We start from the raw sequence: 24,870 nt of genomic DNA on the forward strand, positions 1-24,870 counted from the left end.
CGTGTGGCACGAGTTCGTCCAGAATTGGCGCGAGAGGGGCGTTGGATTCTTCACCACGACAATGCCCCTGCCCACACCTCTCTTGTTGTCCGTGAGTTTTTGAGTAAAAATTCCATTACGGTGACCGAACACCCCCCTATTCGCCGGATTTGGCCCCGTGTGACTTCTTCTTGTTCCCAAAAACCAAATTGGTACTTCGGGGGCGGCATTTGGGGGACATAAATGAGATAAAAAAAGCTACGACGGGGCATGAGAAACCTACAACCAGAGGACTTTCAAGGAGCCTTCTCACAGTGGAAACGGCGTTGGCACAAGTGCATTATGTCACAGGGGGAGTACTTTGAAGGGGATAAAATTGATTTACCTGAATAATTGTAAAATAAAATTTTTAAAAAACTTTTATACGTACTTTCCGGACAAACCTCGTAAGTTACAACATTATAACGATATAAAAATACATCATAAAATAATATCACTTTTTCTCCACGGTTTCTGGTTTTCAAAACGGGCAAATGGAAACTCAATAATCCTTTATAGTGGTATAAACATAATTTTTAATATAATTTATTTTTTATTAAAAAAAAATTACTTTTTCACTGCAACTCGCGGCGCAGAAATGCAAACGGTAATCAACGCATGACAGATTATTGTAAATAATGTAAAGTAATTATTATCATTATATCAGCCGTTAACTGTCTAATGCTGAATATAAACCTCCCTTTGGGGGGTTTGCCACTAGTTGCCACGGGTTTGCAACAGCAGTTAGGCTGTTTTAAGAGGGACGCTTCTGCCCTCAGCTACCGCTTACGAAGTAAAGTAAATAAAATTTAATTGAAATTACAAATAAAGTAAATAAATATTAAGTTAAATGTAAAAAAAAAAAAGAAATCCGTTCATATTGTACATATTCAATACAATGTAATATTGTTATTGAATAAATTGAATTTAATATTATAAGTTAATAAATTACATATAGTAAAGTGGTTCTATACTATAAATATGGTACTGGTATGGTATTTCCATGGTACTGCTCATGTCTATAGGCGACGGTTACCACTTTCCATCAGGTGGGCCGTCAGCTTGTTTGCCATTCTAAGTTGTATAAAAAAAAAATTAACTGTACCTGTTTATATTTTGTATCTATTGCTTTAGATTAGTGATGTAATTTTCCTAAATCACAAGCGAATAGTTCAAATATATTGTAATTATGTCGCCAATAAACAATAGCTGCGTTCCAATATGCATGTTTGAATAATGTGCGCATTGTAATGGCGTATTTATAATATTTTTATTTCCGCTCTACTTGCAAAACACAAAGGTTCACGTTATCGTGTCGCTTATGCTCACGTGTGCAAGCACAGATTATAACAAAATATTCCTTTCGTGATATGCAGTTATATTAATGGAATATTATGGAATGGTATCACCGCTTGCGCTATCGGTATACACTGGCAGGATACCAGTGAAAGATGATAGGTGAGAATGAAAAGGCAGGTCAATTAGCCCACCGTGATGAATACACCTGGAATCACGATCACGATTCAGCACGATGGTTTCCAGGAGGGACCACGTGGAGGTCGATCTGCCAGCGTATATTGCAAGTAATAAGACTGATAGTGCGTATTACCACTAATACCCACCACTAGTACACCATTCCATTATTATCTGTTTAAAAAAAAATGCGTCCTATGTTTTTTTAAAAACCTTAGTTTTCAAGCGGAAGCACATCATGTGGAAGTTTTTCATCTAAGATTTATACATATTATTCATGTACTTTTAGTATTTATATAGGTAGGTATATAGAGCTGTTTTTATTTATTATATATTAAATTTTTTTATACAACTTAGAATGGCAAACAAGCTGACGGTCCACCTGATGGAAAGTGGTAACAGTCGCTTATAGACATGAACAGTACCATGGACATAATAGGGTATTTGTTTCGCCCATGATACCCCCCATGCGTTGCCATTCTGAGGACTCAGGTGTTATTCCTCTGTACCCTGTAAATTCACGCCATATCTCACCCTTCAAACCGAAACACAGCCATGCAAACACAATTGCTTCACGGTGGAAACACGAATTTTTACTGGGTATTATTTAGTTTATTTTTAATTATACGGTTATTACCCTTATACATTCTATAGTTTTCTTTCAGCTCCTCAAAGGTTGACTGTAAGAGATTCCTTTATGGGATAAGTCCGCCATTGTATATAAAATCAATACAATAAAGATTTTACAACAACAACAACATTTACACCCAGGATTTTTAGCAGGATTTTTAGCAAAAGGATTGTTAGCAATGTGGTTTGACAGCCCAATTGCTAGCAATATGCCTTATTAGGTCGACCTCTACGTGGTTCCCCCTGGAAACCATCGTGAACAATTCTCGTTGAATTCGTCACGATAGGCTATCTGACCTACTTCATCCTCACCTATCATCGTTCACTGGTGCTCCGCCGGTGTATACCGATAGCGCGGGTGGGGTTACCATTCCATTATAATCCATTAAAAAAAAAAACACTACCGCGTAACTAGAAAGTTTGCAATAAAATATATTTAGAGTTTAATTACGAATTGCAACTTGCAATTCGCATCGTATAATTAACACAAAATTATAATTAATGAGTATACATATATAGTATGCGTACTGTTGTCGAGGCGAATGTTTTAATGATGGAAAAATGAAAGTGACCACTTCAAGTTATTTACAATTTGTTGCTCTGGATGTGAGTTTTTGTCTTTGTGCATTGCTCGCTTATGTAAGATTTGCGGTCGGTTTCGATATTACTAGCTCTATACCGCGGCTTTGTTTGTGCTTACCTTATTTTAGAATGAAAACAAAATAGTAACTTTACTTGCGCTATTAATATATGATTTCCGCTTATACCAATAGAGTACCAATTAGGGATGATCAGTGAGGAGGAAGTCAAATCCATCGTGATGAATTATACTAGAAATTAACCACGATGGTTGGGGGGGGGAAGGGATTGTTAGTAATGGAGACTGAGAATCCCATTGCTAGCAATATACCCAACCAGGTCGACCTCCTCGCGGTTCACCCTGGCTACTATCATGGTTAATTCCTGATGAATTCATCATGATGGGCTAACTGGCCTGTTTTCATTCTCATCTATCACCCTTCAGTGGTGCTCCGCCAGCGTATCCCGTTAGCGCAGGCGGGGTTACCATACCATTTTCACCCATCAAATAATAAATAAATAAAATTCTCCATTACTGGCGCTACTTTCAAACCACCACTTATATGTATACTCATTTTTGATCTTATATATTCTTGTCACGTTCAATTAAAAATAATAAATTGATGTACACATCTCTTCAATTTAATACCAAAACAATGACGTTACCGGGAAATATGAACAGCAGTGAAAGTACAATTCGTATCGAATCGCCACTTCCTTACATTGTCGTCCTTCAACGAGCATACGAATGGTTCCTCTTCATAATACTTAGCTTTTGTTACGGCTCCGTGATCAGTAAACGAAGACTATAGTTATCAAGTATTTACTTGTAACTTACCGTATGTCCACCTTCGTCCACTTTCACAACATCTAATGTAAGGGGGAGAAGGGATTGTTAATAATGGGGATTAGTAACCCCATTGCTAGCAATATATCCTGTCAGGTCGATCTCCTCGCAGTTCTTCCTGGAAACTGTCCTGTTCTATTCCAAGTGAATTCATCACGATGGACTAACTGATTTGCCTTTTCATTCTCACCTATCATCCCTCACTGGTGTCCCGCCAGCGTATACCATCAGCGCAGATGGGGCTACCATTCCATCATCATCGATTTAAAAAAAAAACATTTCATGCCAGCACGTCGGTTCCTATCCTTATTAATTTTAGTACAGAGGTACAGAGGCATAACACTTGAGTCCTCAGGAATGGCAACGCATGGGGGGTATCATGGGCGAAATAGATACGAATACTCTGTTATGTCCATGGTACTGTTCATGTCTATAGGCGACGGTTACCACTTTCCATCAGGTGGACCCGTCAGCTTGTATGGCATTGTAAGTTGGGTAAAAAAATGTTTTTAATGTAAGTATAACAAATGTTAAATACATTTGTTTCATAATTGTATTCGTTATAGATTAGCTATCTAAAAGAAATATGTTCTATAAACATAGACTATGATCAAGTTATAAATATAATTAATGTACGGAGCAATAACGAATCCGTAATATTTATCGCATGATTTGTTTATAAACAATGTTTATCATGCAATAAATGTTTTATCGAACTGTGAAGGTAAACATAATCGGATTACATATGTTTACTATGTCGATGTTATTAAACAAAAGTTTTTTTTAATGAGTGATAATGGTAATTCCGCTCGCGTTAACGGTATACGCTGACGGGGCACCAGTGAGAGATGATAGGTGAGAATGAAAAGGCAGGTCAGTTAGCCCATTGTGACAAATTCCACTAGAATTAACCACGATGGTTTCTAGGGGGGAACTGCGTGGAGGTTGACCTGATAGCGCATATTGCTAGCAATGGAGCTGTCAAACTTCATTGTTTACAATTCCTTTCCCCCCTGAGTAATAGCATTATTAGGGTCATATTATTTAAGCTTCGTAAAATAAAGACATTAGAAGTCATGCGAACGCATTGTTCATATAATTATGTGTCGGTTAGATAATTTATATATCTTATCTATTAGTAAGTAGGGTATGTTAATACTGTATCTATTTTTTAGGTTAATTATCATTGTGCATTACAAAAATACCATGAATTTTTTACCGTAATTTCAATGCCGAATGAAACAAGAAATTGATGTAAATATCAAATTTTTGTTTTGTTCAATATGTTTTTTTTTATACAACTTAGAGTGGCAAACAAGCTGACGGCCCACCTGATGGAAAGTGGTAACCGTCGCCTATAGACATGAGCAGTACCATGGACATAACAGAGTATACTGTTTCCTTTGTACTCTTATGGTAGGAATTATGACAAACGAAATGTTTGTGAAACGAAACTTCACAAATATTTACTGGATCGATTTCGGTATGAACGAAAACACGAAATTGAGTCTAAATATTCGGAATTTCATTTTATCTCTTCCTCTGATCTTAATACGATTAATTTCAAATAAAAATTGGTATACGAGTCAGTTATATCCTAATTTATCACATAGGATAGTTTATGTACTTCATCATATCATCTCATCCATTAACTGTCCATTGTTGAACATAGGTCTTCCCCACAGACCGCCATAAAGTCCTGAGCCACCTGCATCCACCGATTCCCTACAATGCAATTGAGGTCGTCACTCCATCTAGTAGTGGGGTGGGGCGAGGGTTGTCCTACGTTTACCCGTACGGGGTCGCCACTCAAGAACCCTTTGTCCCCATTGGTTGTCGGTTCTCCCAGCTGACCAGCATATTGCCACTTCAGTTTGCTTATCCTTCGGGCTATGTCGGTGACTTTAATCAGTGAGTTTATATACTTACATCACACAATTCACGAGGGTGAAGTCGCGAGATACAGCTAGTATCTTTAATATTAATTAGAATTATCACAGATTATGGCTCATATAATGTTTTTAATCCCTCTGATCATGAGACTTTAGAATAAAATGAAATTACACTTGTAATACCTCTGGTGTTGCGGGTGCTCATGGGCGGTGCTAGTCACTTACCATCAAGTAAGTCGCATGCTTGTTTTTCCCTATATTATAAAAAAATCTAGATGTGAAACTTATACTCTTCTAGAAATTTCCAAACTCATAAACTATCATATTCGTACAATAGTGAAATTGTTAAACAGGATTTTCACTAAACGGTCGCCGAAAGAGAAAGTACCAACTATGTGAATATCGCTTAGTAATGGTACCTAAGTATAATTGTCGCCTAGCTTTCATGTTCACAACTTGAATCTAAGTGATAGTGGCATTTCATTATCTCATACTTACGTTACTTTCGGAGGTTGATGACTTGTAAATATAATTGCTAATTTTTTTTTTCACCTATACGTTTACACTAGTATTGTATTTCTATCTGTTCTTTAACCAATGGTTATCTGTAAGAGATTGCCTTAGCGATAAGACCGCTTTTTGTACCTTCATGTGTGTGTATATTTCAATCTGTATTTATGTTACTGTATTTCACTTGAATTGTTCAATTGTCATTGTATATTTTTTGTTTATGGTACAATAAAGAGTTAAATAAATAAAGAAATAAAGTTTGTGAGTTTGGATGTTCGGTGTTATCTCCAGTATTACTGTTTCGATTTTGAAAATTCTTTCACTGTGAAAAAGGCATATTATACCTGAGTGCTATAGATTTACTTTTTATTTTGATATATTTTTTCAATAATTGATCACAATAAATGTAATTGAAGTCGGCAAAAACGGCGTGCGCTGCCTGAACGGTTTGAAGTAAAGGAATACAATCTATAAAAAAAAATCATTACTTTTAATTTTATAAAAAAAAAACCCGTGGCACTATATATCTAAGTTTAATATATCAGCCAAAAAGATGGTATTGATGTTAAAAGTAAAATAAATGTTAAAAATATTAGCGCAGTACTTTCCCACACACCAAAATGTCAGCCTTACTTATTTATAAAAAAATTATAAATAATTATATATTTATTTTTGAATATGATAATGATGAAATATAATGAAATAGGTATACAGGGCGGACTCAATGTCTGATGGCATTCTCTACCAGTCAGCCGTTACGCTATATTACATTATCAAATAAAGTTAAATTTAATAATATTATGATATTAACTAGACAAAAAACAGCGCCTTAAATCATAAAATAAAAAAAAAATAAAAATTGTCGATGATTTCGCGTAATACACGCAAAAAACAAACGTGCAATTAGAGAGTTAAATAACGAAAGAAATTAGTCTTGGTTGATTAGAGCGAGCCCGTCACTACAAGGCAGCACCCGTTCACGAATATGACGGATGAATCAGCCATTATCTTGTGTTCCATAATAATAAACAAGGCCATAACCAGCTAACCTTAAATTGTTTGGTAATAATAACGACCTCGAGTTGTTCATGTCTCCTTAATCTTGTTACGATTCAAATTTCTAATATTTAAGTACTGTTTTAGATTGTTACCAGAGGGAGACTTTGTACAAAAATCGTTTGCTTGGGTACCTCTGTCCCGTTCGTGTTTCTACCGTGAAGCAGTTGTGTTTGCATGACTGTGTTTCGGTTTGAAGGGTGGGATATGGCGTGAATTTACAGAGTACAGAGGAATAACACCGGAGTCCTCAGGAATGGGAACACATGGGGGGTATCGTGAGCGAAACAGTATGTGTGTACTGTTATGTACATGGTACTGCTCATGTCTATAGGTGACAGTTACCACTTTCCATCAGGTGGGCCGTCAGCATGTTTGCCATTCTAAGTCGTATAAAAAAAATCTTGTTTGAACAACGCATGGGGGGTATCATGGGTGAAACAGTGTACTCTGTTATGTCTATAGTACTGTTCATGTCTATAGGCGACGGTTACCACTTACCATCAGATGGGCCGTCAGCTTGTTTGCCATTCTAAGTTGTATAAAAAAAAATTGCCTCCCCAATTTAGATATTATAACCGATTGTTTGATTTTGTGATTACCGTTGCTCCATCGTACCGAAACGGTTCAATGGGTTTACTTGAAATTTGACATAGTCATTGATTTTATTCCGAAATGAATGTGACTTAAAAATGTTCGTAGCGGACCAGTTATATTCGTATTAAGTGTATTTTAAAAAATAAACAATTAAATACTAATAGTTCCTAATTTCGCCGTATGGTCCCGATATAGAATGGGCCATCTCTTCTTTTACCGTGGGTGTCGTAAAAGGCGACTAAAGGAACTTAACGGTCGAGAGATGGGTAGCAGCGTCTCTTTTAACCTCCTGAGGTCTGAAGTCCTAATACTAGAACAAAGTCACATTGTTGTAAACGCCCAATTTTTAAAATAGCAATTTGGAGTCAACGCCCACTGTACTAATACTAGAACAAAATATTTTCCGTCATCTGCCGCGTTTGAATTACGTGCCACGTTATGTATTCAATGTCGTTTAGTTTGTAAATATATTTGGTATTGTGGCAGTGCACCGTTTTGAATGGACAGGGAATTTTTTTTCGTTCTTCTGTCATTCTAAGTCGAAGCGATGGCAAGTACAACGATAAAAGGTTTGTTTAATTAATTTATATCTTTTAAATCTTTGTGTTATATTTACGACATATTGTTTTTTTATTGGGACAAAGGGATGCAGTTTATATAAACACTATTATTTTATCGTAATTTTGTCAATATCAATATGCTTTTTTAGTGATTATTTTTTTGTACTAATACTAGCACTATAAGCGTTTATATGGTTTTTTAGTGATTTTATTTCATGTTAATACTAGTACGGGGGGCATTTATACCTTTAATTATTTTCCTTCTAGTTAGTCTACGCCATTGTGCTGACAGTTTTCCCTTTCACAGATAGTCAAATATTAGAGATACTACATCAATCAGATTTCGAAGACGACGACTTTGGAGATCCTTTTACAGGAGAGGATACTGGCAATGAGTTCGTTCCAGATAGGAATGATGCAAGTGAAACCAGTACTAGCTCAGAATCAGAGTCTAAGAGTCCACCACCAATTCTGAAAAGTAGTCGAGGACGAGATCGATCGCGCATGCGAGCCCGTAGTCATGCACATTACAGCAGAAGATGTGAGCGCACTCCGCAATTTACTAGTGCTCGCGGTAGCAGCAGTTCAGATAATCAGTTTACATGGGGTGTAAAGAATTTCACAAAAAACCTTCCTATGCTTTCTGAGCCATCGTACTCGATACAAGACAGAACAAATTTTTCAAAATTAGACTATTTGACTCAATACTTTGATGATGAGCTAATAGATATGATCGTAGATAAAACGAATCAAACAGCCGTTTATAAAACAGGAAAGAGTCTGCTAATAACAAATGGCGAGTTAAAAGTTTTCATAGGCTTGTTCTTGATTATGGCATGTATTGAATAACCAGTAATAAGGATGTACTTATTGGGAATTGAATTATTTGTTATATCAGGTGTTTAAATATCCATTTTCTATGGGACTTCAGGTTATATGTAGCATGTGCACGTGAAACAAAACAAAATATAGAACAAAATATTTTGGAATCTTTTTTTTTTCTGTCGGGCAAGCCCTAAATCAATATTAAAGTATCCCTAAAATATTACACCTTTATCTGTTGTGGTTACCAAGATATGAACAATTTTTGGTCTGGGCGTTTAGGACTTAATTAATTTGTTCTAATATTAGGACACTGGGTCTTCCTTGGATGTACCCACTTTGAAACCGGGCCGCAGGAGGTTAAAACACCACTGAACTGCGTTTGCCAACCCGCCTGTGAAGCGTGGCAAGTACTAGTAGAGCCCCCTTAGGACTCTGCTAGAACTTGCCAATTAACGGCTGAAATAATAATAAAATAAGTAATACTACTCACGTATTTATTGTATTGTATAATATAAAGACGAATTCTCATATTGGTCGATGATAATTCATAGTACGAGTATTAATTTTTTTTTAATGGGTGAAAATGGAATGGTAGCCCCGCCTGCGCTAACGGGATACGCTGGCGGAGCACAAGTGAAGGGTGATCGATGAGAATGAAAACAGGCCAGTTAGCCCATCATGATGAATTCATCAGGAATTAACCATGATAGTTTCCAGGGGAAAGCACGAGAAAGTCGGCCTGATTGGGTATATTGCTAGCAATGGGATTTTTAGTCTCCATTACTAACAATCCCTTTCCCCCAGTATTACATATTAGTAGCTACTCGTAATTAATACTTACTAAATTCGTTTTTATAGCAATTCATTATTTATTATTACTATATTGAAATACTATATCAGTCGTTAACTGTCCACTGCAGAACATAAACTTCTCCTTATTCCTTAACAAGGAGAAGTTTATTTTCTGGGGGTTTTGCCAGTACTTGTCATGTTTAACAAGCGGGTTGCCTTGCGGATAGAGTTAAATTGAAACCTATGCTTTTCAAGGAATATTCTAGTAATGAAACTTAACATTTTGCCAAAAGAAACATGGGTTTAAAAAAGACAAAAAAATTGTTAACTTCGCATACCTATTAACACGACGCGCCAGCTGTCAGTTAAGTGAGACTTAACATTTTTCACTAGTAGAACAGTCCTTCAAAAAAGTAAAACAGTAACTTTGCACTTTGTTTTCTTATTTGTTTTTTATATTATTTTTCTTTACAACTTAGAATGGCAAACACGTTTCCTCATTTCCATGATAATCATCTTTGATCTTAAAATTTTGTGGAAATATAATAAAACTCATGTTGATTGCATTATTTCTGAGTCAGCTAAAATTAGACATAAATTCATTTGAAAGTTTAAAATTAGAATTAATCAAACGATTTGTTGTGGTCTAATTATTCTTTAGGTTACCAGATATTTACGTTACGTGTTTATTACTTAATTATTCGCTAAAAATATAAAAAATCGTCTATGATATAAATAAATAAAAAAAGAAAAATAATCAAGAGCAATACACGAAGAATTAGAATTACGAATAGGTATATGCGCTAATCCACTTACATACAACGCGTGGTACGTTTCCTTCCGCGTTGTAGATCTCTTTGTGTATGGATAACACGGTACCAGTGGAATGACATTGAGATATTGTAAGCCTACTTGAAGATATGTAAACTAGGACATAGATACTGTGACGTCACAACCTAGATATTTACGCGTAAGTTTTTTTTTAATTCTCCTTACTGTGTTAAGCATATTGATGGAAATAAACAGATCCATTTAAATTTAGACATTTACCCACAAGTCATAGGACACTCCATATAAGTACGTATGCCTGTGTTTGTGGTTTTAATTAAAAAGCTTAATTTGTTGAACTAAAAGTATTATGTTTTTTAGTCCTTTACCAATAGATATTAAAAAAAAATTGTAAACATTATTCTTTGCTTTTTTTGTATATAAATTAAAATTTTATATATGGTATAGTAGGTATTTATTTGTTAATAATATATTTTATTAATACTTCAATATAGCATAAGCTATATGATATAAGCTGGACAGACAAGGTAACGAACGAGGAAATTTTGAAAAAGGTGCATGAGAAAAGAACATTAATAAAAGCAATATAGAAGAGGCATAATTCTAGGCCATCTCATATGGCATTATGATTTTTTAAAGAGTACACTAGAAGGAAAAATAGAGAGCACAAGAGGAAGGAGAAGACCGAGAAATAACTACATAGGACAGATAAAGGAAACACTAGGTATCATATCGTATATCGTCGTAGGGAGGCCAAAGATATGGCCTAGAATAGAGGTGGCTGGAAGAGAATGCATAAATTAGTTGCCCCCATAAGAGAAAACTCTTAAATAAGTAGAAGACTTCAATATGATTAGGATGAGATATAGCTGAGAACTTACTGATTAAGAATTTTATGTGACAAAGTTTCACAACGCACGAGTGTTGCAAGTATTCAAAGATTGGGTCGTTATTTATCTTTAGGCGGATCTTATGCTTCTTTTTTTACTATTGCCATATAAATAAACTGAAACTGTTCAATCGTTGCTTTCATCTGACTACTGCCAACGTATGTTCTAGATAAAATACAGGAGAAACTAAATCAGTACTTACTAGACTTCCAAATGAGGGCATCGTCTAGAAACGATAGGATTTTCTCTCGTTTACCTACATACGGGTTTTGTTCATTTCCCCATTATTTCTCTTTTAAAAAAAAAACGTTAAGATTCGTTTAAACCCAGTTTTTTAAGGTTAGAAAGGCTGAGAGTATGTATGTATGGAGAGACTATTAAATGTATACGGGTTTCAGTTTAGGAATAAGATAATTTATCTTACACTAAAATATTATTTATGTGTGTATTATGAACATATGTGTGTGTGTGTGTGAGAGAGGATATTTGTTACTCTATTAGTTATAAATTGTGGAAAATTAATTAAAATTATTTTGAATTTAAATTATTATATTAAATATGCTAATATTGTTTATGGAAACGATGTTTTTAAATCTGGATGGTTTATTTCAAAGTAACGAGTGGAATACTCCCATAAAAATGTCAGTGACTTTATTGATGATTAATTTATTATATACGTTGTATTATTTTGTCCTTAATGCTTTAATTACTGTACATAAATCCCTTTATAAAAAGTGTTTTGTTGCTGTCTTTTAAATTGAGCAATAGATGCGAAAGAAAAGGACAAAACAATAGCTAAAATAGATTTATGAGAGGTTTGACATTTTTATTAATAAGAAAGTATTATATACATATGTATATTTGTTTAGGTATACATATATTGCCAAGCAGTTTTAACCGACTGAACACTTAGACTTAGACATTTCACTTTTTCGCACAACCCCTCCACACGCACTAATTACAGAATCTACATGCACGTGTAACTTTTGGCAATTATAAAAATAAATCAACATAATCTATTATTACGTTAATTCTTCCGTCGAGTCGTCGACCTCTAACTCAGTAGTTTGCATTAACTGTAATTTACGCAATTAGTATATAAATAGTTAAACATCGAGCGCTCAATCTAGTAGGGTTCCGTAACACTAGGAAGAATATGATAAAAATTACATTTAATAAGTTTTATATAATATGAATTAAAAAAGTAACTCAAACACCATATAAGTTTTTTAATATTCTCCATAGTTTTAAAGAGATCAAAAGTAGAACGCGCAGATACTATTTACAACTTTAATATTTTATCAATATGATAATCCAATAGTTTGTCTATTACAAAATACCGCGAAAATAATTGAGTGCAAAGCATCGATAATAAAATAATAATCAATAGCATTTCGAATCTAATCGATCTATTGCCAGCTGTCAAAGTTGTCATTTAAACTATTTACTTATTAAAAAGATGGACGTTTCGACTTTGGCTTCCTATTCCAAAGTCACATGAAGCCATTTTAGTACACTAAGATGATTATCTAACTACTACATATTACGTACTCTTAATAAAAGTCTGCTCCTTAGAGGACAAGTAGCAAATGAATCGATAGATAGAAGTTTCGATTAGTGTTCGCATAAATTGACTACGAAACGAATCTAATTATATTATACCAGGAACCATCCATATCAACGTGACTATTATAAGTAATTCCAAAATATTTTCATATAAAATTGACTACGAAACGAATCTAATTATACTATACCAGGGACCATCCATATCCAAGTCTGTATTAAATATTGGAGTCTTAAAATTTCAAAAACTTTCAAAAAGAAGAATCCTCTTATTATGTAGACATCTTAATTTAGAAATTACGAGTAGAATTTTCCACGGAATATAATGTTTCAGGGAGTCCTTGCACAAAAAAACTGTAATAAAAGTAAAGATCAGTTGGAGAGCAAGCCAGTCAAAGTCAAGTCAACTCAACCAGTAAAATATGCGTAGTTTGCTGCATCAGTTAGCAAGGGATTCTTTTAAAGTTCACTGACATAGCACACACTCGAGCAGCGTGGACAAAAAATAAGCTCATTTAATATTTATGTGCGCCGCAGTTGAAGTTTTTTGAACATGTGTCGACTGGTTGACGCGCCCATGTGTTGATTATTAAAAAAAAATTACTCGTTGGCGTCGTTTTAAAACGTGATTTGTACCAGTGACTAGTAAGTAGGCAATGGCTATTTGCAAATAAAGTATCATCTGTTCTGCGAAAGTAAAATCGCAAATAAGCTAGAAATCTGTTACGTGAACTCAGTGCCACCGTGTTAACTATAACCTCTAATTTTATTGTTTTGTGTATGAATGAATAAACAACCCACTTTCGCACGTTTGTTTGCTTTGTTTCCCGCCTTCTGGAGACATCTTTTAGTTGTCACAGTGACAGTTTTGTTTTTTTTTTAATAGACAGTAACATAATCTGTGTTGTCGCGTGCTTTACTGCCAAAAATATTATTCTTTGTTTTTAATTCAATGTAAATACGTAGGTACCATAAATAAAAGCCTCGTATTTTTTACTTTTAAAGTATTTCAGTCAAGGTCTACACAATGAAAGGTTACTAATTGTGAACTATATTTATCACCTGTTAATTTTAGACTACTTGACCGTAAATAAATAATAATTGTAAATTCTATTTGCGAAAGATATCATAGATTCGGAATTTGAGATTTTGGTCAAGAATAATATTTTTTTATGCAACTTAGAATGGCAAACAAGCTGACGGCCCACCTGATGGAAAGTGGTAACCGTCGCCTATTGACATGAGTAGTATCATGGACATAACAGAGTATACTGTTTTGCCCATGATACCCCACATGCGTTGCCATACTGATGATTTAGGTGTTGTTCCTCTGTATCCTGTAAATTCACTGCATATGGGATATGCAGTGAATTTACAGGACTTCAAACTAAAACACAGCCATGAAAACACAACTGTTTCACGGCAGAAACACGAATGCGACAGAGGTGCCCAAGCAAACGACTTTTGTACAGTCTTCCTCTGGTATATTAAAATTACCATACAAGTATTTAAAAATCCGCAACGCCTAAACTGTGCGAGTCACGTATTAACCGACTTTAACGATTTTTGTGTCTACATTGGTAGTCATTGTGTGTGTAGTACTGACAACCTATTGGTAACCTGAATATTTATTTTTATACCACGTGGTTTCCGCAATAACAAATTAATTAACAAGTAATAATAGTTGTTTATATATATTTTATTTGCAATAGACTTCAAAAAGGAGGTTTATAGAAATAGTATTGTATAGAAATGAACAGCACCATGGACATCACAAAACATACTTTGCAACCCATGATAGATGGGCTACCTTTTTTTTTAAGTCTCACTTGCCGGAGGGAGGGCAGAAGGGGTATGTGGTGGGGTACCCCACGACGTACTACGAGGTGCGCTTTCCAGAATCCTGGTGTCCCGTTGAATGTAGACCACTAGAAGATGGGGTACCTACCATATTCTGTCTGCATTGCTATTCCTGAGGACAATGATGCTGTCTTCGTACCCTGTTATTTTACTGCTATATCCCATCCTTCAAACCGAAACAGTTATACAAGCATACACGGTTGCAATCTTTACATTTTAATATACTCGTATTATAAAACTTAGAGGCCCGTGGTCTAGTAGATTAACACATTACTTCGACTGCCGATGATCACGGGTTTGATTCCCGTGCAATACGAACATTTGTATTTATGAGTATATATTTATTTGTATCGGAATGGATATTTTCTAGTTAATAGTTATAATATACATACATAGTATATAATACATATATACATACATATGGGATAAGTACGCCATTGTACTAATTTTTTTCTTAAGAACTCTGTATCCTATAATTTATGACTTTACTGTACAATAAAGTGTTACAAATAAACAAACATATAAAAATAATAGTTAAGTATGTCCGTCAGTCGATAGTACAAGCTCTGTTTAGTTTGGCAGTGGTGTAACAAAATCATTTTGTAAATAATTTTATTGTCGTTTTTTAATAGCGAATTTCGATAAAAATACTTGCTAAGATTATTTATTAATAATTGCCTTAGGTATAGAAAAAGAAATTAACGTTTTATAATATTTCAAATAAAAATACACCGTAGGTATCTTTCTAAAGTTTATTATGAATATATAAATTATACTTATTCACTAGTGAAACTAGATCTATTTACATACCGTACTACCTTAAGCACTACGGTGCTATATGATATGAGTTTTAAAAAATATATAAGTTTCTTTAATTATAAAATACCTTATAAAAATATAATATCTTTTGAGATCATAAATCTAGAAGGTCGGTTCATCCATCGAAACTGCGATAAGAGGATTATCGATGCAATTTTCGAATTTATTATAATTGTCATGGACAAATATAATTTTGTTGATATTACTTCCAGAAAGATGCGACCGTTTTGCTGCTAAGGTTAGACCGGCTACAGTAAACATGCGTTCACTATTTGTACTAATCGCTGGTGTGCACAGTACTCTTTTGGCCAATGTGGACAAACAGGGGTACGCTGCTTTTCTTTCTTTCCAATAGTTTAGTATATCGCCACTAGATAAATCTAGCGGATCACACCCAGCAAAGTATTTACAACACTCTGTCTCAATAGAATTGTTCTCCACTTCAGTGGAATCTCTAGCACCTCCATATTTTAAGGCAAGTTGCATTAATACAGACGAAGATTTTTTTTGGGAAGAGTTCTCCATCGTTGAAGGAGATGGTATATTAATTTTATTTACATGCAAATCCTCTGTGTTCAATATTTGTCTTGTATAACTTGCCAAAAACGATACGCGATTCAAATTATGCATTTGCAAATATTTGTCTACTTCTTTGATGGCCTGAAATCTACAGTCTAATAATGTAGCGGCCACAGACAATTCATTTGTTGGGAATCGATGGTCTAAATTCGTTTTCATGTTTTTCTTCATATGAAATATCTCAATTCTTTCTTTCTCTTCGAGTGATTCCAAAATTTCAGCTACTTCCATCTTAAATACTAGAGTCATATTGATTGTGCAAGTATTTTGTACACTCATGATAGAAACGCAATCGCGGAATTTAGACAAGAAATCTGTAAGTTGCTTTATTAATAGCCATTCAGTCTCATTCAATATTAAATCGGATTTTTCTAACTTTATTAGCAATTGGTTGATAGGTATTCGATTATATTTGTTATATAAACATTCAAACAAGGCTAGTAAACTTTGCCAACGCGTTGACAAGAATTTTTTTTTAGATTCTACTCCATCTACTGTTGCTTCAGTTACACCATTGTGATCTATTTCCATTTCGTTGTTATTGTCGAAGTATAGGTTCTCGTCATGTTCAATAATTTGACAAGCATTCTCAATACAGCTTAAAATAATTTTTTGTTCTTCATCAGCTGTATCTTCTATTTCCGGTAGTTTTAGTCTTAATGTTTTTATTATGTTGTTGCATTTTATTGTTAATTTCAATAAATTAGGCGTATTTTTAATTCCATCGTCAACAACAAGATTATGGAAGGCTTGCCCTAAGCAATAGTGAGTTTTACATGTGATTTTCTCTGACAATAATTTAACAACTTTCTTTTCCTCAAGTCCTATATTAGATACGAGGAAAAGGTGTTTTTCTTGAAGTGCAAACCTTTGCAGGATATTCATTAAGCAGTTAGATATGTTCTCTATTGTTTTGGACCCTATAATGGGTTGCGTTGCAAGGGTTGCATTTTCAAGAACAAATGAATCACTAATAAAATGTAAAGATAGAGTTATGTAGCTATGGCGTTTGTAACAATCGCTCCACAAATCGGCAGTGACGGCGATATGTCTTGAAGTCGACGTTGCTATGGATTGTTTTATGCATTCCACCATACAGGTATAAATATTATCTAGAGAATTTCGCGTGCCAGTTTGTGATGGAAGATCTTCTGCAGTTACAGTAACATTGTAGTTTTTTAGCAGTTCAACTGTAGCCTCGTCGTTTACTGAATCAAACGATAGAAGTGAACGGCAAAACCACAATGTCAGATCTCTTCCCAAGCTCCATTTAGACGGTTTAATTTCAAAAACGATTTTACTTGAGCTGCTAGGGCAATTTATAATGGAATTTTGAAATTCTTCTATATCACAGGGTTCCTGAGGTTCACAAGATTCATGAGCTTGATAAGATTCGTCAGGTTCATGACGCTCGTTCAGTTCAGGAGGTTCACGTTTTCCACGAGATTTACGAGGTTTCCGTGGTTCACGAGGTTTATGTGGTTCACGGGATTTACGTTTGCGAGGCTCTTCTTCGAATAATTGGTGTTCTTCCTTCAGGTGCCTAATGAGGTTTCCTGTGCTTATTTTTTTGCTGTATGATTTCACTTTGACACTGAAAATAAAAAACAAAAATAAAATTAGTATAAAAAATAATTAGTCTCTTTTATTTTATTGTGAAATGTGTACTCTATGATGTGCGCGGCGTCGTTCATGATATAGGCGACGGTTACAATTTACTATCAAGCGAGGCGTCAGCTTGTCATTTTGAGTTATGCCATAAAAACTTATTCTGCGACTTTGTCTTTTGTTTGCCTTTAAAATAATAAATGAAAAACGGGTATAACGGTAAATAAATAATAAATATGAAAAAAATATTCAGTTAGGGGTCGGGGGATGTCAATAATAAGGTCTGGTGACTTTATTTCCAGTAAAGTATATACCCTAACATGTTCTTCCTCAGCTATTATCCGGATGGAGGTACCATTCTATTTCATTATTCTTCTAGAATTATCTATCGAACCAAGTAAGAGGTAATCTATACCTGCTGGGGGGGGGGAGATTGTTAGTAATGGGGAGGTTGCACCCCATTGCTATCAATATACCCTATCAGGTCGACCTTTATGCAGTTTTCACTGGAAACCATCGTGACTAATTTATCGTTGAATTCGTTACGTTGGGCTAACCGACCTGCCTTTTCATCCTCACCTATCATGGCACACTGGTGTCCCGCCAGCGTATACCAATAGTGCGAGCGGGGTTATCATTCCATTATCATTCATTAAAAAAAACCTATACCTAGCGGGAGGGAAGGGATTATTAGTAATGCCGACGACCAGTTCCTTTACTAACAACATACCTTGTCAGGTCGACCTCGACGTGGTCTCTCCTGGAAACCATCGTGCTGGATTCCAAGTGTATCCATCACGATGGGCTAACTGACCTGTTTTTTCATTCTCACCTATCATTCCTCATTGGTGCCCCGCCAGCGTAGGCGGGGTTACCCGTCCATTACTATTATTGGGGGAAAGGGATTGTTAGAAATAGAATTTGACAGCTCTATTGCTAGCTATATACCCTATAAGGTCGACTTTCACGTGGTTCCCCCTGGAAGCTACCGTAAATAATTCTTGTTTAATTCATCACGATGGGCTAACTGACCTGCTTCACCCTTACCTATCATCCTTCACTGGTGCCCCGCCGGTGTATACCGATAGCGCGGGTGGGATTACTATTTCATTGTCACCCATTAAAAAAACTCACTATTATTAGCACAAAAGAATTTTTTCGATAAGTCGGTACTAGACAACAATCACAGATTACTAAATGATAATATTATCATAAAAAATTATGTACTTCGGTACTATTTTGCATAGTTAACTGGGTACATATAATATAGGTTCATCGATAGGTAGGCAGATAACCTACCTGCCTACTCTACTTATCCCTTGCCTATTTATCACAGACTGCAAAAAGGCGTTTCTCAATTTAGTTGTATTTTTTTTTAGGTTTGTTACCTTATAACTCCGTCAATTGTAAACCTCTTTTTTATCTGAAAATGTATAGAATTAGTCCTATAGACATTTTATCAAAGTCGTTTCGGTATTTAGTTTTTAAACTTTTTAACTCGTTTTGGCCAAAATTGAAATCGGCTTTTTTGGAACATAACCTTTAATTATTTCCTTTGAAATTTGATAAATAGGTAGGTAGTTACCTATAGTTATAATTCGTAGGGTCGGTAGGTAAATAAATATTAAATAATGTTAGTTTTTGACTATTTACCTTTCAAATAACTGATCCTTATATACCTTCTTGGCATTCTCTAAGCAGACCATACAGTACACTTGATCTGATGGTACAAATCTTTTTTTACCGTCCACTGTAATCATTAACAATCCAAATTTCTTCCAACAAAAACTGACTCTTGATGAGGAATGCAACGTTTTTATGGAGAGATACCTTAATTTAGTCTTCATTAACGTATGCTTATCAATATCCACCATTGTGGGAAAAACTTTAGGAAGAGTGTGAACAGAAAAAAAACTTCCCGCGCAAGCTTCAACCGCGATACACACCGACATTGGCGCGAGTAGAATAACACTGGCGATCGAACGCCGAGCGCGCTGGTATCGCCACGCCGGCGCCACGCCGCCCGTACCGCGCCGCCCCTATTAAGGTCTGTCCACACACATCAGTGCAATAGCAGATTTTAATACTACAGTATTGAGGTGTAATACAATGTCATAGGAAAAAAAATATATTCATTTTTCAATATTTACATTGCTGAAAGATAAATATCGTTAAAGGGTTATTTTGAATCATATTTGTTATGAAAACAAATATCGCTATATAATCGTGAGAACGTGGATTTGTTGATTGTGTTATTTAAATATTTATGGAGTTTATTAAATATAGGAATACCTAAATTGATATTTTAAAATGTTTATCTATTTAAATTCTGAACAAGGAATATATATTATACCCACAGAAAATAGGTAGAATAAAACAATTCTTCTGTCGAGTCTGTTGAGAGTTTCTTATACGTTTTTTAAACGTATGATACATTGTTATGACATGAGTTATGCGACACCTTAGAAAAAGAAATCAAGTTAAATACCATACTACATATTCTCTTCTCTCTTCTATTTCCAAGTTTCGCGGTACTTGTGCTATAGGCACTATTCAGATAGCATTAATGTGTAATTAAATTTTTTCGATAATTCTTGTGCAATATTTTTGGGTCACCGTCCAAATATCTATTACTTAGTTTTAAAATTTTTGAAACAAATCAAATAAAATAACAAGTTGCCAGATGTCGGTAGTGGGATGTGCGGAGAGGTCTTTAGCGCGCCGTTTGTACGGCGCCATTTTGATGCCGCCGATCGGTGGGGGGCGGGAAGCCGAGAATGTACATGGCAGCGGCCGCCGCGCCGCTGCCGCCGTCGCCGCCGACGGTCGAATTATTATTATCAGCGCGCCGCGGCGTGGCGCGCCTCGTGTCGTGTATTACTCGAATTCAATCTAATGTCGTTGACTTTTATCAAGCGTACAAATAGACGAAATAAACAACTGCCTAGTTATATTTTTTTAATAAGCTATTTTCTTTAATAATTTTTTTCAACATTGAAGGCGCCGTTTTTATTTGAAGAACCAAATTTACTTGAAGACACACGACGCTATCTAGTATGTTGATAGGTTACTACCATACTACAACCGTAAACCCATTTTGTTACCACTAGATGGCGTTATAAGTATATATATATATATATATATATATATATATATATATATATATATATATATATTAAAATATGAAAATAAAAAGCTTGATGATATTTTCCCAAACCCCGTTAGTCTTTTTCTGTGATTATTTATTATTATTGTCTAGAAACTCTTACGAAATACCACATATAATATTATTTCTGTCAATAATGTATTTTTTTTTCGAATTAAGAACTCGGATATGATATATAGCTTGGCCTACAAGTTTTGAACGGAGGGTGTCGAAATGTTGTAAACCCACCTATGTCCAATACAATACCTTAACATACCTACAGTTGGAACATATATTTTTTATGACTGTCTCTTATGCCTCTGTTTGGTGGTAACTTGTGGGCATTAAATAGGTCGTTACATACTTTACTTACCTGATATAGAAAACCAGCTGCGGATCGATTGAAGTAAATCGAGTAATATAATCGACTCACTTGTCGTCACTCGTCTCGAGTTAAACAGTAAGCACTTTAACGGATTCTAGATGGTCATTAAAGAGTACCAGAACATTTTCCGCGTGTTTCACCGACGCACCGACAAAGCAAATGAATAGGGTTGCCAGTTGGCATCTATACATACATTTTGAAAATGCAACAAAAGTTTGAATTGAATTAATGATTACCAATTATAATTACATCTAATGAATATTAAACTATATACATATATAATTAATTGTAAGTATTGTTATTTAATACATTGTTTAAATTGAATTGGTTATCTTTCCATTAGTTAATTTTCTAAAACATATTACTTACTTAATTTTATAAAACGTATATCAAAGAGAGTACTTAATTTTTGTAAAACTATCTAATAAGGAGATGCAAAAGATAGTGCTTATGTCTATCTATCGACAACTATATTCCGTCTTGATATAAAAAAAAATTGTTCTTTTGTAAGTGCATTCTTTGGGAGCAGCTGGACCGATTTGCATATTTCTTAAATGTTAAAAAGATACGACGGCATAAGAAAATCTTCGAGAATTCGAGTGGAGACTTTGTACAAAAGTCGTTTACTTGAATACCTCTATCCGATTCGTGTTTCAACCGTAAAGCAGTTGTGTTTGCATGGCTGTGTTTCGGTTTGAAGGGTGGGATATGGCGTGAATTTACAGAGTACAGAGGAATAACATCTGACTCCTCGAGAATGGCAACGCATGGGGGTATCATGAGTGAAACAGTATACTTTATTATGTCCATGGTACTTTTTTTTTTGATGGGTGAAAATGGTATGGTAACCCCGCCTGCGCTGACGAGATACACTGGCGGAGCACCAGTGAAGGGTGATAGATAAGAATGAAAATAGGCGACGGTTACCACTTTCCATCAGGTGAGCCGTCAGCTTGTTTGCCATTCTAAGTTGATTAAAAAAAAAAATTAATACTCGTATATAAAAAAATATATATGTAGATAGATAGTAAAAAATAAAATGCCGTGTGGTCCTGGCTTAGAATGGCCCATCCCTATCCCATTCCTTTCCCGTAGATGTCGTAAGAGAGGACTAAGGAAACTTAATAGTTGAGTGTTAGGCAGTCCCTTCTGAAACATCACCGAAGCCTAACTGCGATTGCCAACTCGCCTACTAAGCATGGCGACTACCGCAAATATCCCCTTATGGGGAAAGTTCAGCAATGGACAGTTAATATGAATAACAATATCCGCATTGTACGCCGGTCTCTCTCCCTGGGGCCAAGAACCCCGGCCGACTGTGCTTCTGTTGGGGGTTAGTTTGCCATCTCCTCTCCTTAAGAGGGGAGATGTAAATTTTGTAAAAATTTAAAAAAATAATATTAAAATAATATATTGATATAATATTAATAAAACAAATCTGTGATAACCCTGCGTATGTTCCACATTTCTTACGATGAAACGTTTTTGTTGTTAATTGACATCAATTTGCATGAAGCGGGCAGCGGTTATGTTGCCACTAGCTCAGTCTATTATAACTTAGACGACTGTTTTGTATGCATGCGAGAAAATAAAGCCACAATTAGAAGGAATTCAACAGGTAACAAACAGCTTTGAGAGGGTATTGTCGAAAATTCGAAAGTCGTTGTATTTTAACAGAAATATCATCAAATGTCATCATTTTTTTTTTCTTTCTCATCCAAATATAAGTTATAAAAATGACATGATGTATAATGACGTCTGTTAAATCTATATTACCTTTCCCCTTCTACGAGGAAAACATTTTTTTTAGTAGATGATAATGGAATGGTAATCCCGCCTGCGCTAACGGTATACGCTGGCGGAGCACCAGTAATGCATGATAGATGACTATGAAAAGACAGGTCAGTTAGCCCATCGTGATGGACACACCTGGCATTCAGCACGATAGTTGCTAGGGACCACGGGGAGGTCGACCTGAAAGGATGTGTTGCTAGCAATGGGACTGGTAGTTTCTATTACTAACAATCTCCCCCCCCCCCCCCCCCCAGGAGGAAAATTGTTAATAATTGTTAGGACGACCTCGATGTGGTTTCCTCTGGAAACTATCGTGGATAATTCTTGTGGGATTCATCACGATGGGTTAACTGACCTGTGTTCATTCTCATCTATCATCTTTTACTGGTACCCCACCAGCGTATGTACTGGTACCCTACCAGCGTATATACTGGTACCCCACCAGCGTATATACTGGTACCCCACCAGCGTATATAATGGTACCCCACCAGCGTATACCGATAGCGCAGGCAGAGTTACCATTCCATTATCATGCATTAAAAAAAACCAGCCTCTTTCTTCACGATGGGTAGGCTGATATTGCTGTGTACACAATTTAGATTATGGCATACAATAAGAATCCGCTTGCCCTTGACCCCCGGCGCCCACGCACGCCTTCGCTCTGCCGCTCGTGGTGCGTTCACTTTCTTCAATGCAAGGATATTGCGCTTACTCATGCAACGCATTATTTGTTTACACTATAGTCGTTGGTTTATTTAATATAATTTTCTAGAAGAGGCCGGGCCTCTTCAAAAAGGCAGTATATGTAAATTCGAGCATGACTTTGTACAAAAGTCGATTGCTTGAGCAAACGTAGTTTATTTGTATGGCTGTGTTTTGGTTTGAAGGGTGAGATATGACAGTAAATTTACAGGATACAGAGGAATAACACCTGAATCCTCAGAAATGGCAACGCTTGGGGGGTATCATGGGCGAAACAATATACTCTGTTATGTCCATGGTACTGTTCTTGTCTATAGGCGACGGTTATCATCAGCTTGTTTGCAATTGTAAATTGTATAAAAAAAACAATATATATATATATATATATATATATATATATATATATATATATATATATATATATATATATATATAATAGGTAGCTATTCTATTAAATATTTGACTAATATCTTTTTTGTCTATGCATAGAGTGATACACTCTTTTGTTTCGTTTATTTGTAACGATTCACAGATACGATTCTTAATCTATGATCTATGATACATACTTAACCTTAGCTTTTGGGGGGAAAGGGATTATTAGTAATGGGGTCAAATAGCCCCATTACTATCAATATACCCTGTCAGGTCGTCCTCCACGTGGTTTCCACTGGAAACCATTGTGGTTAATTCTAGTTGAAGTCATCCGGATGGGCTAACTGACCTGCTTTCATCCTCATCTATCATCTCTCACTGGTGTTCTGTCAGTGTATACCGATAGCGCAGGCGGGGTTATCATACCATTATTACCCATTAAAAAAAGCCTTAACTTTTATCCTTTTGACGTACCAAACATCTGAAAACTGTAAAGGTAGTCCGCGGTAACTATAAAGTTTCTAGATAGTTCATTGCATTGGCCGGAAAATAGTATGTAGTTATATATGTATATACATAAAGCAA

General features: G+C 35.4%; 1 protein-coding gene across 2 annotated transcripts in view; it reads left to right on the forward strand.

Annotated features, from left to right (window-relative positions):
* LOC113516165 (SH2 domain-containing protein 4B-like) overlaps window positions 1–24,870 on the forward strand; it is a 106,336-nt gene that overhangs the window by 58,090 nt on the left and 23,376 nt on the right. The gene's annotated exons all lie outside the window — the stretch shown is intronic.

This window comes from Galleria mellonella, unplaced genomic scaffold (assembly GCF_026898425.1).
Source record: "Galleria mellonella isolate WM207_F2 unplaced genomic scaffold, CSIRO_AGI_GalMel_v1 utg56, whole genome shotgun sequence".
NCBI classification, from domain to species: Eukaryota; Metazoa; Arthropoda; class Insecta; order Lepidoptera; family Pyralidae; genus Galleria; species Galleria mellonella.